Source organism: Microplitis mediator, chromosome 7 (genome assembly GCF_029852145.1).
Source record: "Microplitis mediator isolate UGA2020A chromosome 7, iyMicMedi2.1, whole genome shotgun sequence".
Classification (NCBI taxonomy): Eukaryota; Metazoa; Arthropoda; class Insecta; order Hymenoptera; family Braconidae; genus Microplitis; species Microplitis mediator.
The window spans coordinates 24,819,798-24,834,885 of record NC_079975.1 but is presented as its reverse complement, the minus strand read 5'-3'; the positions used below and the strand labels follow the sequence as shown (position 1 = coordinate 24,834,885).

The following is a 15,088-nucleotide window of genomic DNA, read 5'->3' as shown; positions in this document are numbered from 1 at the left end:
CTTTTATATTTTCTCGAAAGCCAATTTAGATAGAGGTTCAAAGTTTATAAGATTTCATCCTTGATATCTATACACACCGTGAAAAAATGCTAACGAAATAAATCCAATTATTCAAATTTTTCAAGGTACCCTACTTGCTGAATTCTCGCACACGCGGGTAATATGTCTATATTTACGGTGGAAAGATTCATGTATTGCATTTGATTCTCACATATGTTCACAAAAAAAAAAAAAAAAATGCCATCAACTGAAAACGGGTTTCCGCAAAAAATATACTCGATCAGAAAAACGAATCGTTTTAAAATTAATAACGAATTTCAACGATGCGTTTTAAAAATTTTCTTGATTTTCATCCTACACATAAAATAGAAAACAAGACATATTACAGTTTTAAGTGTACTTGAAGATCGGAACGTTTTTTACGGAACGAAAATAAAAAAACGAAATGAAAAGTAGAATATCTACTGGATCTAGATTTCCAAAAAGTTTCGCATAGGTACGAGTATGTCAGCCGAAAATTTCCTATTATCCCTCAAGTCACCTTTAAGCAGTCAAATTACATAAATTTTTTTCATTTTCGTTACGCGAAAAACGTCCCGACCTTCAGGTACATAGTTTTATATACAGCCCAACTTCTTTATGAGATTTTTAGCCTCGATTAGTTAGAAACTGTCCGAAGCGCTTTCCCCACCAATCGCCTTATTGCACACCTCAAGCGCGAAGCGCTAGGGGTGCTTTATGAACGGTTTTTTTCCAGCTATTTTATTCACACAAAAATGTTTCTACACTCTTTTCGTTACACCAATATGAGTCAAATTGTATACTAACATATAAAGAATTTATAAAGGAACAGTTTGAACCTAATATTGATATAAGTCAATTCGCTATTTTAGTAGTTTAAAATAAACTACTTCAACTGAAAAAACCAGTGCTGTTAATTGTTACGTGTAAAACTTCGTAAACACGATAACTCTCGATAGACATGTACCTGAAAATGAAAAGTAAAAAATCTAATGGACCTAGATTTCGGAAATGTTTAGAACGTCATCCGAAAATGACAGGCCACCCCCAACTACCCCTAAATTCGCTTTTAGATACAAATTTCATGAATTATTTTCATTTTCGTTGCGTGAAAAACGTTCTGAACTTCAGGTACATCGATAGACACAATTAATCGGCCTAACTTTTTATTTATTATCTTTGTATTTTTTATCACAAAAACCCTTATGAAAATCACTGTCTAAATCCTTTCAGTTCAATTGCAATCAATGGAAAACGTAAAACGGATTATTCACGAAAAATTTATCTGCCATTTATATTCTTACTGTTGTTTTTATTTTTTTCATTTTTTCTATCCATTAACTACTGGCAGCAGCACTAACGTAATAGTATAGGTTTGAAAAAAAGAGCGACATCTAAGACAAAAAGGCGGGATATTTAAAAAAAATATTCAATTAAAAATAAGAAATCAAAATGTAAAAACAAATCATCGATGGTCTTATAGTGAAGTTCGGGCGCAAAATGATGTCAAGCATAGGGGGGGGGGGGGAGTTCTAAAAATGTATTCCTCTACCATTCTGATTTAGTCTTACAACGAGGTTAGACAGTAGTAATGCGGCGCTTGGAATTGAAAACAGGAAACATTTGACAAAATACTGTAAGAGCTACAGTTTTAAAATAATAATTTTATTAAATATTAGTCCCAGCAATAAGTTTGCCAGTTTATGATCTACTTTAGACTTAACTTTTAGTAAAATTCTGAAATTCTTATTTATACTGTTATTGTTAAAATTTTCCATTCGAAGTGCCTCGTTACCATGTGAAAATTTTATTTCTCCTGTTATCTTTTGTTTGTTCAAAAAGTTGTCAACAAAAATTTTAAAAGTCAAATGCTCAACTGATATAGAAGATTTTTTTACAAATTCAACAATAATTTTCCGACAGGGAAATTCATGAGAATTTTAAAAATTTAGGCAGCTTTTGAATTTTATTATTTAAAAATATGTAAAACTTTATCACTATCTTGAGTCGATATTAATTTTTTCCACCCACTTCAATGTTGAAGCACCAGAACATTCATACGTATAAATATGGTGTCTATACACGCCATGACTATTTTTCTTATAACGACTACTTCAAAGCTTTATTTACTATATTTAAAAAAAAAACTAGTCTATTATTTATCAGAGAAAAAAAAGTAAATAAATAAAATTTTTTTTTAGCACCGTATAATAAAAGAAAAATGTTAGACAGTCTAAAATATTTTTCTTCATACATGAAAGTATTTTTTTTTAAACTTCAAATGGAAGAAGATATTGAAGCAAATCGACCGAGATACTTGAATACTATATATACTTGCAGAAATAGAGACGCAAAAATAAAAAGAAATTGTATAATATGATCTACAGAAATCGAATAAAATATCGTGAGCTCAAATACACTTTTAAACTGTCTTCGAATCTACAAATAGCATTTGATCTTCTATACTCATACTTAGTTGTTTGTGAGAAAAGTCGTATGAAAAGAAGAAACTATTGTAGTGTGAATGTAAATCTGAAGACAAGTCTAAAAATTCTCCAATAAAGTAAGTCGAGTGCCAACTGTCGAGTGTGTGACGTTAAAAAAAAAGTACATTTTACGATAAAAGAATTCTTAGCATAGCATATAGTCGATAATAAAAAAAAAAAAAAATAGCTAGAGGATTAATTAAAAACAAAAAAGTGAAAAATGAAAGATTTTTAAGTTTAAATCACAAGGATTATAATAAATTTTTTTCTAAAGGAGTTACGCTATTGTTTGTATTCTGGGATGTGAGTACGAATAAATGACCTTTCTATTCAAGCGTTTTATATGCCCTTGGCTTTGTATGAGATGCTTTTGGAGTGCTATATGAGCCCTTATATAAAGAAAAATAAAAAAAGAATAGTAACGAGCAAAGATGAAGCTTTCGACCGTATGTATCTATACATAAAAGCAAAAAAAGTATTGAAAAATATATAGATATTAGGAGAGAAATTTTCTTTCTATTGTTGGAAATTCTTGAATTCATCGCAAGAAATAATAATTGCTTGTAAAAAAATAAGCTTCGATAACAATTTCGTTTCAAAAAGTAACTTTTTCGTATTTTTGAATTTTATAATTATATTGTCATCGTTCTTACTCGTAAATTAATTGATTCATTTGGACAAAAAAAAAATTCTAAACACTGAAAATTTCAAATGTTATTTTGTTATTTTTATAAATTAAAATCATGATAATTATATTGAATTATTATCAAATTAGAAAAACTTTTGAAAACTTGTAATTTATAACATAAAGATTTTGCAATACGCTTTGAGGGGGGGGGGGGGCAAAACGGGGTACTTGAGATAATAATAAGTTTTTTTATTGCAAAATGGGTACCATGTTTTAGGGCAATACGGGGCACCCGTAAAAAATATGAAAAAAATATGTCTAACGGTTGACTCTGCGGGCCAGCCCTAAAACTTTCCGCTGTTTTCGAGCTCAAGGAGGTCGAAAAAATTTTTGTGAATTCAAGCTCAAAGAGCTCGAATATACTTTTGTATGCCATTGTTTTCGAAAAAAACCATTTTTTAGCATTTCTTTCTCCCACGATATCTCTCGAACAAATTAACCGATTGAGATAACTAAGGTGGCAATCGACGCGTTTAATTAAGTTCTAGAGCTGATTAGATTTTGGAGTCGATCGTTTAAGTCGTTTCTGAGAAATCAATAAAAAACTAAAAAAAAAAAACAATTTTATTTGTCGTAATTCACCAATAATTTCGAGTCTTCTTGATCAAATGATCAGAAATTTTCAGGAAAGTTGATGGCTAAAGAGCTCTTCCGATTGCCGCCTTAACCATTTAAATCAGTTCATTAGTTAAAAAGTTACAAAGAGTTTACACACACACACACACACACACACACACACACACACACACACACACACACACACACACACACACACACACACACACACACACACACACACACACACACACACACACACACAACACACACACACACACACACACGCACACACACACACACACACATCTGAAAATAGTTAGAAAAGCTTCCTAGAACCTCAAAATGTCGAAGTCTGTTGAAATTTCGATTTTCGAAAATCGGGGTAAAAACAATAGCTTCCCGAATTTTTTGAAAATCATCGATTTTTTTAGCGGGAAGTTAAAAAAAATTGCTGGATATTAAATAAATTTGATCAAGTTAAATTTTTTTGTAAGTAATTTACATCTATAAAACTAACATTTCACATAATTATTGGATTCAAAGGAAGAAAAAAAAATTTCAATAGTTTTCATCATAAAACATAAGTCATTGATATTTTAAGACAGACACTCGATTTTTGAATAATTATAACGAAATTTAACTTAACGTTCACTTATATTGACAAAAGTGATTTTAGAATGTTTGAAAAGCATTAAAAAACAAATTTTTATAATATTGTAGGGGACCTCGTTTTGCCCGCCCTACTTCGTCCCCCGACTCCTATATATACATAAACGTATTTTAGAGTAAAGTAGTAATATTTGCCAACTCAGCATTTTAATAAGTTGTGGAATTTAAGTGGAATGCCAACTGGGCAATAAGAAAGTTGAGAATATTTTCATGTAAGAGTTTTAGGCGTGATTTTCGATAGATATAAAGCGCACGGTCAGCATCGTAAACGATTTAAAGATAACCACAAGATCGTTTCGCCTAAAGTTCACTTTTGGCTTTAAAATTGATGAATACTCCATCGAGAACTTTTTCAACGAATGCAAGACTTCTATCTATATAACCAAGTACTTATATAAATAGAAATGTTTGAACAGTTAAGAAATGAATGTTTTATCAAGAACTTTATAGTATTTACCTTACATATAAATATACATATATATAATATTTATATAAAAGTAAAACAAGAAAACTAAGAAAATTATAAAAATATGTAAAAACATGTAAGCTGCATTGTTTTCTTTTACTTTAATTTTAAGAATATAATTCTGAATAATTTAGTCAGAAAAAAAAAATTTCTTCTTAGATAAAATGTATAATGTCTACTGATAAATTTAAAAGATAGGATTGACTTGAATTTCACGAAAAGAAAAATAATAATAATAATAACTGTGACAGATAGTGAATGGAGTTTCATACTGAGTGTTATTTTTTCATTATAACTGCGAGAAAAAATGAAATAGCATTAAGTGATTTCTAACTAAAATGACCTATATTCGTAACTCATACAAAGTAATCTAGTGGTTCCAGAACAAAATATAGAGATGTTGAGGGTGATATTTTATTAGACAGAACTTAAAATTTCGCAGAATGTTGTGTAAAACATACGAATTTAAAATTTAATGTAAAAGGAAAATAATAATTTTAGTTATATAACGTATTATTTTGAGATGACTATATATCTTCCAATACTATAAATTTTTTTAAAGCTTATTTAGAACGATTCACTAAACTTAAAAATAAATTTTCTTGCATTACTAATAAACAGAATTTTTTTTTCTTCAATAGTTTAATAAATTCTGTTGTCAGGCCATCTACGATTGTCACGAAGCTATTGATCATAAAATTTTTTCACGTACTTAAAAATATCATACAAAGCAATTTCAAATTTAATTAAATAAACTAATCATACTATACAGAAACCCCACGTTTTATTAAAAATGCACCACACAAAAAAAAACTTAGCGTAGAACTTTAAGTTTGATGTTGTTTTTCCTTTCCACCAGATTTTTTTGGCTGGTAAACTTTTAAGCGATATTTCTTTTAGTTACAAATGATAAGAAAAAATAAAAAAAAAAAAAGGACCATGATTTTGGAAAATTATGTAAGAAGTTAACATTTAATTCTACTTTAGAAATTTAAAAAATAATTGACATTAATACACAAGAAAAAGATTTCTTGGCGCAAAAAATGTTTACTTGCCCCAATAAATTTTTTTCATTGTAAATTGATAACAAAAGACTTCTTGCACCAAGAAATTATTTGTTTTTAATTCATAATGCAAAATATTCTCGCGCAAAGAAAATCCATTTAAATAAAATTAAAAATATCATTTTAATACATAAAATTTGACCGTTTTTATTACTTTGATAAATTATACGTTCGTTAGCACAAAGGATTAAGTAAATGGTGCTCCGCTTGTCTCAGTGATTGAGATTAACCCGAACCCAGGAGATCCGATTTGCCGTAAGTCGTCGGGGTGGACAGGCTTCGCGCGTCGTATTTCAACCTGGGCTGTGTTACTCGCGTGGCTCTGATATATAAAAGTAAATGGTCTCAAAAGTGTATGCTTTAATTTATGCTGGCAAAAGTTTTAATATTTATCGATTGCCCGTTTTAATAGATTGAGATGACGAGATGAACAAGAGCTTGTGTAACATATATTTTACAACTCATATATATCCGATATTTGAAAACAATCATAAGGTTTGTGTCTGAGATATTATTGATTTTTATCACTTAAATGTAAACACTAATGTTAGCTTTCATAAAGTTTGTTGTTGTGTTAAAAAATTTACTGTGATATTCACTAAATATCAATGAACAATTAAATACATACCTTAAAAAAAAAAAAAAAAAAAAAAAAAAAAAAAAAAAATATTGTGATATTTTAAAAAAACAAAACTTATAATAGAGTTCAAAAAATTTTATGCAAGAAAAAAGAATTCTCAAAATATATAAAAAAAATTTCCTATCAAATTAAACTTAATTAAGGCAATTATTCATTTTTGGAGGGGGTAAGTTTTTAAAACATTGACCTAACCTCACGCACTGTCCAATCCACGCCGTTCTCAAAGCAACTCACGTAACCGCTGGTTTCACACGCACTTCACTCACGACTGAGACTGGCTGGTGGGTTGTGACCGCCAAGCGGATTCCTCATGAACTTTACTCGCGAGAAGGCGCCACCGTGCGAACACCTACACCCTCATCGACATACTCTACATAGAAGAGGGGTTGCGGGGTTGCTTAGTAGCAGCAGCTATATTGTATAAATGTAGATAGAATGAGTAGAGAAACGAGAAGAGCTGGAAGAAAGGCTGGAGCTGGATCATAGGGACTAGAGGATTAGAAAACTAGAGAGAAAAGCTGTAGGAGAGAAATATTTCCTGTCGAGTCCTTTTTACTGAATTGCGCGCGCATACCTTTGAAAATTACAATATCTTGTAAAACGACGAAACGTGAAACAGAAGCCGCTAAGGTGCGGCAGAAAGATGTTGACTACGCCCGTTGCTGTAGTTAAGTACTTAAAAAACTAACCATACCGACTTAAAAGTTTATTGCTACTGAATTTCTTTTTTATCTTTTATAAAACTTGGAATTTTAAAATAAACTTTAATAAATTTTATATGAAATTTGTTTTTTATCTACTATATATTTATATATTTAAAAAATTTTCTTAACAAATATGAATTTTATGCAAGCAATATTTAAGATACGATAAAATGTAGGACAAAATGGAATCTCATATGATAATTAAAATTTTTGTCTTTATTTTGAAACATCAAACGATGAATAGAATCAGTAAAAAAGCAATGAAAATAATTATATTATAGACTAGTAAATTTAATCAATATTTGTTTGATAATAAATTTTAATAATCAAAAGTTTTCTTATAATGATTACGTTAATGAACGTTTCATTTTCATGTTTACATATTGGTGTGACTTAGGGTGATTCAAAAAATTTTTCATTGTTTTTTGCTCTTACCTTCTGAAGAGTTAGTGGTTGCTGAGAAAAAAAATTTCTCAAAAGATAAGCTCTAGCTCAACGTTGAGAGGTCGCAATTTTAATTTTAATTTCACGCCTGATTAACATGTAAAAATTTTTTTTTTCATTACAAGTTTAATTACTCGTAAGCTACTCAATATTTTTAAAATTTATGCATAGATTTTTCAAGCTGATTCCTCAAGCTTTTCAAAACCCTGTGACGAGTCAAAATTACCATTAATTAAAGCTAGCAAAAAAAAGAGGAAAATTCATAATTTTATTTTGAAATACAAAATCAATGCTTTTCAGATAGCTTCAATTGGCGTTGTAATTGTAATAATTATGACTTATCATAGGGTTTTGGAAAGCTTGAGGTATCAGCTTTAAAGATGTGCACAGTAAGAAATGCATGGCGTTCAACACCATGCTGGTATGGTCTCAAGACAGATACTGAAATCGTATGTGAAATATTCCAAGACAGTATTGTAACGAGTCCCAGAAGTGTGGCGTTATTTACTATACTGTATAGTACTGAAGCTATTGTATTGCTCACACGTATGCATAGCAGACACGGCGAAACAGCATGGCCCTGAACCCATACTACAATGCCGAGGGCACAATGCTACTAGTTTTTCCCGCCATAATTTCTGGCTTGTCAATCAATGTATACTATCGTATTACCACCAAAACTATATAGATGTCGTTAAACTAGGTTTATCGGCCAGAAATAATGTGGATACGGCAATGCAGCATGGGCCTGACGGCCATACTGACATTGCGGCGTCCGCGCCAACTATTGCTAATGTTACTATTCCCGCAATGGTTGAATCATCTATGTATACAATTTCATAACCTATAAAAATCTTCGATACCATACAGTTTGGCGTTCGAGCCCATATAGACATAGTGATATCCGCACAATATTTCATACCGTGTTTATGCATAAATTCAAAAAATATCAAGTAGCTTACAAGTAATTGAACTTTTAACGAAAAAAATAGTTTTATGTTAATCAGATGTGAAATTGAAATTAAAATTGCGACCTCTTAGAGTCGAGCTAGAGTCCATCTTTTGGAAAGATTTTTTTTTTTGGCAACCACTAACGTTTTAGAGGATAAGCTCAAATAAAAATAAAAATTTTTTTTTGAATCGCCGAGTATGAATATAATAATTCTAGTTCTGTATTTTAAAATTTTCAACCCCTAAATTATATGACTACTAATATATTCATATATATTAGGAAATAAATTGTTACAGCTGAGAATAGCTCTTTAAGTACATGATATCTTTGAAGAAATATATGTACTTCGCAAGAAATGTGAAAATATAATTGCTAGTTGTGACGAGACAAACGAAAATGAATGTGTAAAACGTACATAATATGTTGTTCAAATTCTCACAAGATTTTCACACTGATCCTCTTAAACCTCCAACAACCTTAAACCTCACACTCGTCTGGACGATCACTTGTGATTAAGTTTTCCACTCCCTACGGCGGAGCCGACCTTTTCGTACAATCCAAGTATGCTATATATACTCTAAGAAACTTTTTGAGACGTTCACTTCACTAGTAGAATGATAAATTGGAGTTTGTGATAAGAAAAAAAAAAAAAAAAAAAGAAAAGATTACGGAACGCAAGTAAGAAAACTTTGACCAAGTTCGTAACTGTTCCGGTTCCCTGACAAGTCTGAATTGAAGCTCAAAGAGAAAAGTTTGATGACTACGAATTATTATCAATTCTGAAAAAAAAGAACGACAATTCATTGACCTTTCAACCCACGAATTTTTTAAAATTTTATAATATTTCCTTGCTCTAATTCTATCAAACTAACGGAAATTTAATACAGTAGATAAAACGTTTTTCAACTCCTTTTTCGTGAACCTAGAAGTTCTACTCTATATTGAGACGGAGAAAGAGAGAACATACAAAAGACTCAGAAACGGAAATATCACATTTAAATTTTTAGAATCAATCTCTCATGAAAAATCAACTTTTTGAAAAGTTCTTCTAATGCAACAGTAGTGAAAAGTTTTAGGCATGACTTGCAAAATTAACAGAAATACGTAAGAAAGAAAAATTTTCGAATAGCACTTTTTAAAAAAACTTAATACCAATTATCAATTATTTTTATCGATCCATTACGAGTTCACTGTAATTACACCGAACATTTCTTTAAAAATAGGCATAATATATGTAAGTGAATGTGCGCACGCGCGCGTACGTGTGTGTTGCTTGATTTAAATTGAAGATGTGATATTCATAAGGTTTCTCCGGAACTGAGGTATTGAGAAAATGTAATATAAATCGGACAAATAGACTGAATTATTCAAAAAATAAATTTGACAAAAAACTTTTTTTTGAGTGAATTCAATTATTTTCTGCTCACACAATAATTATTCATTGGGCAAATTCAACTTTTTATATGATTACTATAAGAACAAAGTATCGATTTTTATAGACGTATGAAAAATAGCTAAGAGTAAGAATTCAAGATATTAAAATGAAGTATAAAGAAAAAATAATAATCACTATTTGTCTAAGAAGTTTATTCACGAAGTAAACTTCTCAGGGCTAAGATACAAGGATCTAAACCCGTAAAAGGAACAATCAAGGCACTTTCTGCATCCTGTCTCAAGACGAAATCCAAGATTAACGACGTCCATTAATCTCGTTTTACTGGATGGTTTCACTAAAATCACGTTGATTGTCGTTCAAATACAGTTTCCAGAGAATATCCAAGAGTATTTAAATTAACATTATAATGTGCAGAGAAGTAAATTCACCGAATCTGAGTATTTATTTTCCAAATAATCGATCGAAATGAAATTTAAAACAATTAATAAAATCCAAGAGTACAGATCACAAACGCTGATTTTTTAGTAAAATTATCAAACAATACATGAAAAGGTTTTTGTACTTCATTGAATCTAATTACTAAAATTGGTTCTTTCAGAAGTTAAAATAAGCAATTAAAATAAGTGTTTGATGTCAAATGTGCGCATCATTAGTGATAGATGACAATTAAGTAATATGACATAAAAAACTATAAGCCATGCATAACTGTCACGTATTATCAAACGTAATTATCAAATTATTACGAAATCAATTCTACCGTTTTCCTGCTGAAAATTGATATTAAAAATTACAAGTATTCAACTTGATGAACCGATGCTGCTCATAAATAAACTCAATTTAAGGGGGTATTCTAGTCTAGAGGCCCGAATTTCGAGCATTTTTTTGGCAACTGATAAAAAATAAGCATTTGATGTTTTTACTACAAATTTTTTTATCATTTGTTTTATTTATATTTGAAGAGTACACAAAATTAATTTAAAAAAAAAAAAATTTTTTCATTGAGTTATGCGTCCTTGAAGTAGAGGGGAGAGAAAAAAAAGACCGTGTCCTCGTCGCCATTATTTCTACCCTTGTGATCATCTGAAAATTAAAACAATGATGGATTCTTGATTAGTACGAATGTCGCTATCGCATGAACCAACAAAAAATGAAAATTTGAAATTTGTAATATTTTTAAAAATTCGACCAAGTTTAAAAATTAATGAAAAAATCGACCTTTATTTTTGAGTAGCCGCCATTTTATGAAAAAAAAATTTCTTTTTCATTTTTTGTTGGTTCATGCGATAGCGACATTCGTACTAATCAAGAATCCATCATTGTTTTATTTTTCAGGTGACCACGAGGGTAGAAATCATGGCGACGAGGACACGGCCTTTTTTTTCCTCCCTTCTACTTCAAGGACGCATAACTCAATGAAAATTTTTTTTTTTTAAATTAATTTTGTGTACTCTTCAATTATAAATAAACAAATGATAAAAAAATGGATGGTAAAAATATCAATTGCCAAAAAAACGCTCGAAATTTGGGCCTCTAGACTAGAATACCCCCTTAAGAATTTATCTGACCAATAAGTATACAAAGTTCATCACGATGAGTAATAAACTGTCGTTTATATCGTGATGCTTCAAGATTAAAAATTCATTCATTATTTTCAAAAAATTTATTTTTGGAATTGAACTTCATGGTAAATATTTGATCTACTCCAATCAAATATTGAGAACGTTATTAAATGTATTTTAAAAAGAATCAAAGATGTTAAAAGAAAATTAGATTTTAAGAAGACAAAAGTTAGCCTGAGCTAATATTAGTTTCGTTACTTAAGACTCAAACTTCTTGTTTTTTTTGTCAGAATCAACTCCCGGAAATAAATTTAATTCGACGACAGTGTAATATTGCCAACGAGAACGACCCTGAGGGAAAACTGGCACGAATTCACGCCAGACTGGACCTTGGAGGATGACATTGTGGGTCGAGTGGTCGCGATGAATGCAAAGGAAATCCAAAAGGGATGAAGCGTAATATTATGGGGGATTTGGCAACCTGCCAATAATCTTTTCGGATCAGCACCACTCAACACGACCTATCACGTAAACTTTCATCCCCTACTGACACTTAAAACCTTTTCTAAAACTTTGCTAATTTTCTTTTTACATTTTACTAAGTTATACCGATTGCTTCGCGGTGAATCTAATCAACATCACTGTCTTGTTTATTTTACTCTAATGTAAAAAACAAAATATCTGAAAAATTTTATCTAGATTTGTATAAGAATTCGATGGGAAGGAGGACTAGATCAACATTTTAAAAAACCACTAGTCTTTGAATTTCTTTGTCTGCAACTATTCAAGCTAGGGTAAATATACACTACGTTTCAATATGGTAAACCAATCGAAGGTAAAGAGAAAAATAAAACTTTCTTTGTTTTTTCCATTTTTCGATTACTATCATTCTTCCGTTTGATCACCGGATAAATCAATCATTGAAAATGGGTGACCAAATTTCGGTAAAATTCAAAGAGTCATTCATTTATAATTATACGATCTACTATTTTAATACTAACCATGCTAAATATGACAAATCGTTTATAGTTAGTGCTATAAGAGCCTGGAATCGGTTTTTGATGTCTGCTATCCGAGTATGGAATGATCTGCCTTCATCTATTGTGTCAATTACAACTTATAAAGAATTTAGATCAGAGTGTTATAGTTATTTTCTACAGAAAGAAGGATTGTTGATTAATGGTTGAATATGTACTTATATACTTTATTATATAATTGGAGTCTACCGACTTACCTACCTAACTATCTATCTTACAAAATTGATTAATTCAATTCATTTAATTTACTAAATTTATTTTAATTTTTGTATGTTTATATTTAAATATTATTATTATTATACTATACTTTGTAATACTTTTGTATATTGCGGCCCTTAGGGAATCTCGATTCCAGGGTCGAAAAATTAATAATAAATAAATAAAATAAGAGCCGGGAATCGGTTACCTGAAAATCGTACGTCGCAGCCTACGTTTCAAGAATTTCGGTAAACGTGTTTAGTTTAAACGCAGTATATTATACTTCTGTATATGTATATTTTTTGTATCTTTGGAAGGCCGCAAGGAGTTTCGACTCCATGGCCTTGAAATAATAAATAATAATAATAACAATAATAATCAAATTTTGAAATTTAATGTAAGAAATTTGGGATAAAGTATTACTCACCTAGGAAGAAATGTATGAAAATCCAACGCACATATTATAATGTCGCCAAAGTCGAAGGCTCAGGTGGTGATGGAAGACTTATATTTTCATTGGAATGAAGAATCATATAATTTTCAAAAGGCGGTTTTTCAAGATTTAAAGTTTGACGCTTGAAAATCGACGCTGACTGATCAGATAGCTATAATTGTGGCACTTGATTTATCTTGTTTTTACCAATGACCTGACACATACATTTCTCCTTTTCGACCGGTCTCCATAGTATAAATTTTTTTCGATGTTATAAAATTCTTTTTTGATTATGAATGTATTTGGATAATGATTTATATTATCTTCAATTAGGAGCCAGTGTTTTCAACATCATGAACTTTAATTTCACAAAAATTCACTCTTTCTTAGAGGACCGTATACTTCGAAAGAAAAATTACCTGTTGTACAGAACGTGAATAATTATACGAATTGAAATTATAAAATTGCAAGTGCAAATATTTATGTTTTCTTTTCATTTTACTTACTTTTGGTGGTAAGTAAACTGAATCATCAAATTCCTCCAAAAAATCTTTCGATCAAGTTAATGACAGTACTTGGGCTTTCTTTGGTCTGCAGCCTTTTAATCGCTTTTTGATAAAAACCTTGAGGTTATGATATCTATGTAAATCAACACCACGCCGACGATCCACGGTAATTCTTAGCATTGGACATATACTCCATAAATTTGAAGGCAATAATATTTGTGCTAGCTCGATAAAAGAAACTAAAAAAATGTTTTCATGATATCTTTTTTTTGAAATCTGTAAAGTGCTCAAGTACCTTTCTTTATTTATAAATAAAATTAACATATACCGTTAAAACAATTCATTGCTAAGTTACTCGGTACCTTCAAAAAAGCTTGACACATGAGAATAAAAGTTAAAGCATTATTTTACGTAAACATTAATCAGGACGGGAATGTGGTGCTTTCATCCCTGAAATTAGGGCCAAAAGCCAACTTTTCGATCATCAGTTTATTCTTTTCCATGTAGTAATTTAGATATCTTGAGAAATTTGATAATTCAATTCTATGATAGGCTGAAATATTGCAGGGTTATATTTCAGTATGAAAATGGTCAAGATAATTGGGTGATTATTGATCTGATATAGAACAATATGATATTAAGTAACAATTTGGGTAACAAAGGAGGGCATGATCTGTAATCAAATAGCCTATACCTTACCATATAATGCTAATAATCTAAGCCTCTTAAAAATGTAGGTTTATTAACTAAAAAATAATATGTATTATATATTATATAATACGTCATTGTAAAGCATTTTTTTCACTTGAAATTAACGAACCTCAATATAAGCAACCGATTATTTTATTTTTAATGTCAGTGTGTAAAAAAAGTAATAGCTTCTAATAACTGAATTATTTAGAATGCTATTACACTCAATTGTCTCCCTATAGGAATCTTAATTTGCAAAAAAAAGTTCAAGCATGAGACATTAAATGAAGTTGACTGCTAAAAACAAGTTTGTAACTCCCGTTTAAAAGCATTGCAGTAACTTTTTACACACTTTAAAGTGTGTCAACTTTTCCATCAGAGTCCTTATAAAATGAATTCTCTACACAGTAGAGAATTTAGTAAGGTTTCTGAATAACCCTCCAAGTAAATTTCCCACTTTCGTTTCTTTCCAAATTTTTCAGCTTTGTAATTTCTTTCCATCAATTTTATCGTCATGATACCGAAAATCCGTTTTTGCAAAGCATTTAATTTAGAAGTGCCAAAAATAATTATTCCA

General features: G+C 30.2%; 1 protein-coding gene across 2 annotated transcripts in view; it reads right to left on the bottom strand.

Annotated features, from left to right (window-relative positions):
• Window positions 1–13,950, bottom strand: part of LOC130671121 (acetylcholine receptor subunit alpha-like) — a 230,535-nt gene extending 216,585 nt beyond the window's left edge. Inside the window, exons 1-2 of one of the 2 annotated variants that reach the window (XM_057474836.1) lie at window positions 13,822–13,950; window positions 13,310–13,734 (exon numbers count right to left, since the gene is read on the bottom strand). The gene's annotated coding sequence lies outside the window, so the exon portion shown is untranslated. Of the gene's footprint in view, window positions 1–6,784; window positions 6,857–13,309; window positions 13,735–13,821 lie in introns of those variants that run through there. The other variant, XM_057474837.1, reaches the window with a different exon arrangement.
• Between the last annotated feature and the right edge of the window lie 1,138 nt (window positions 13,951–15,088).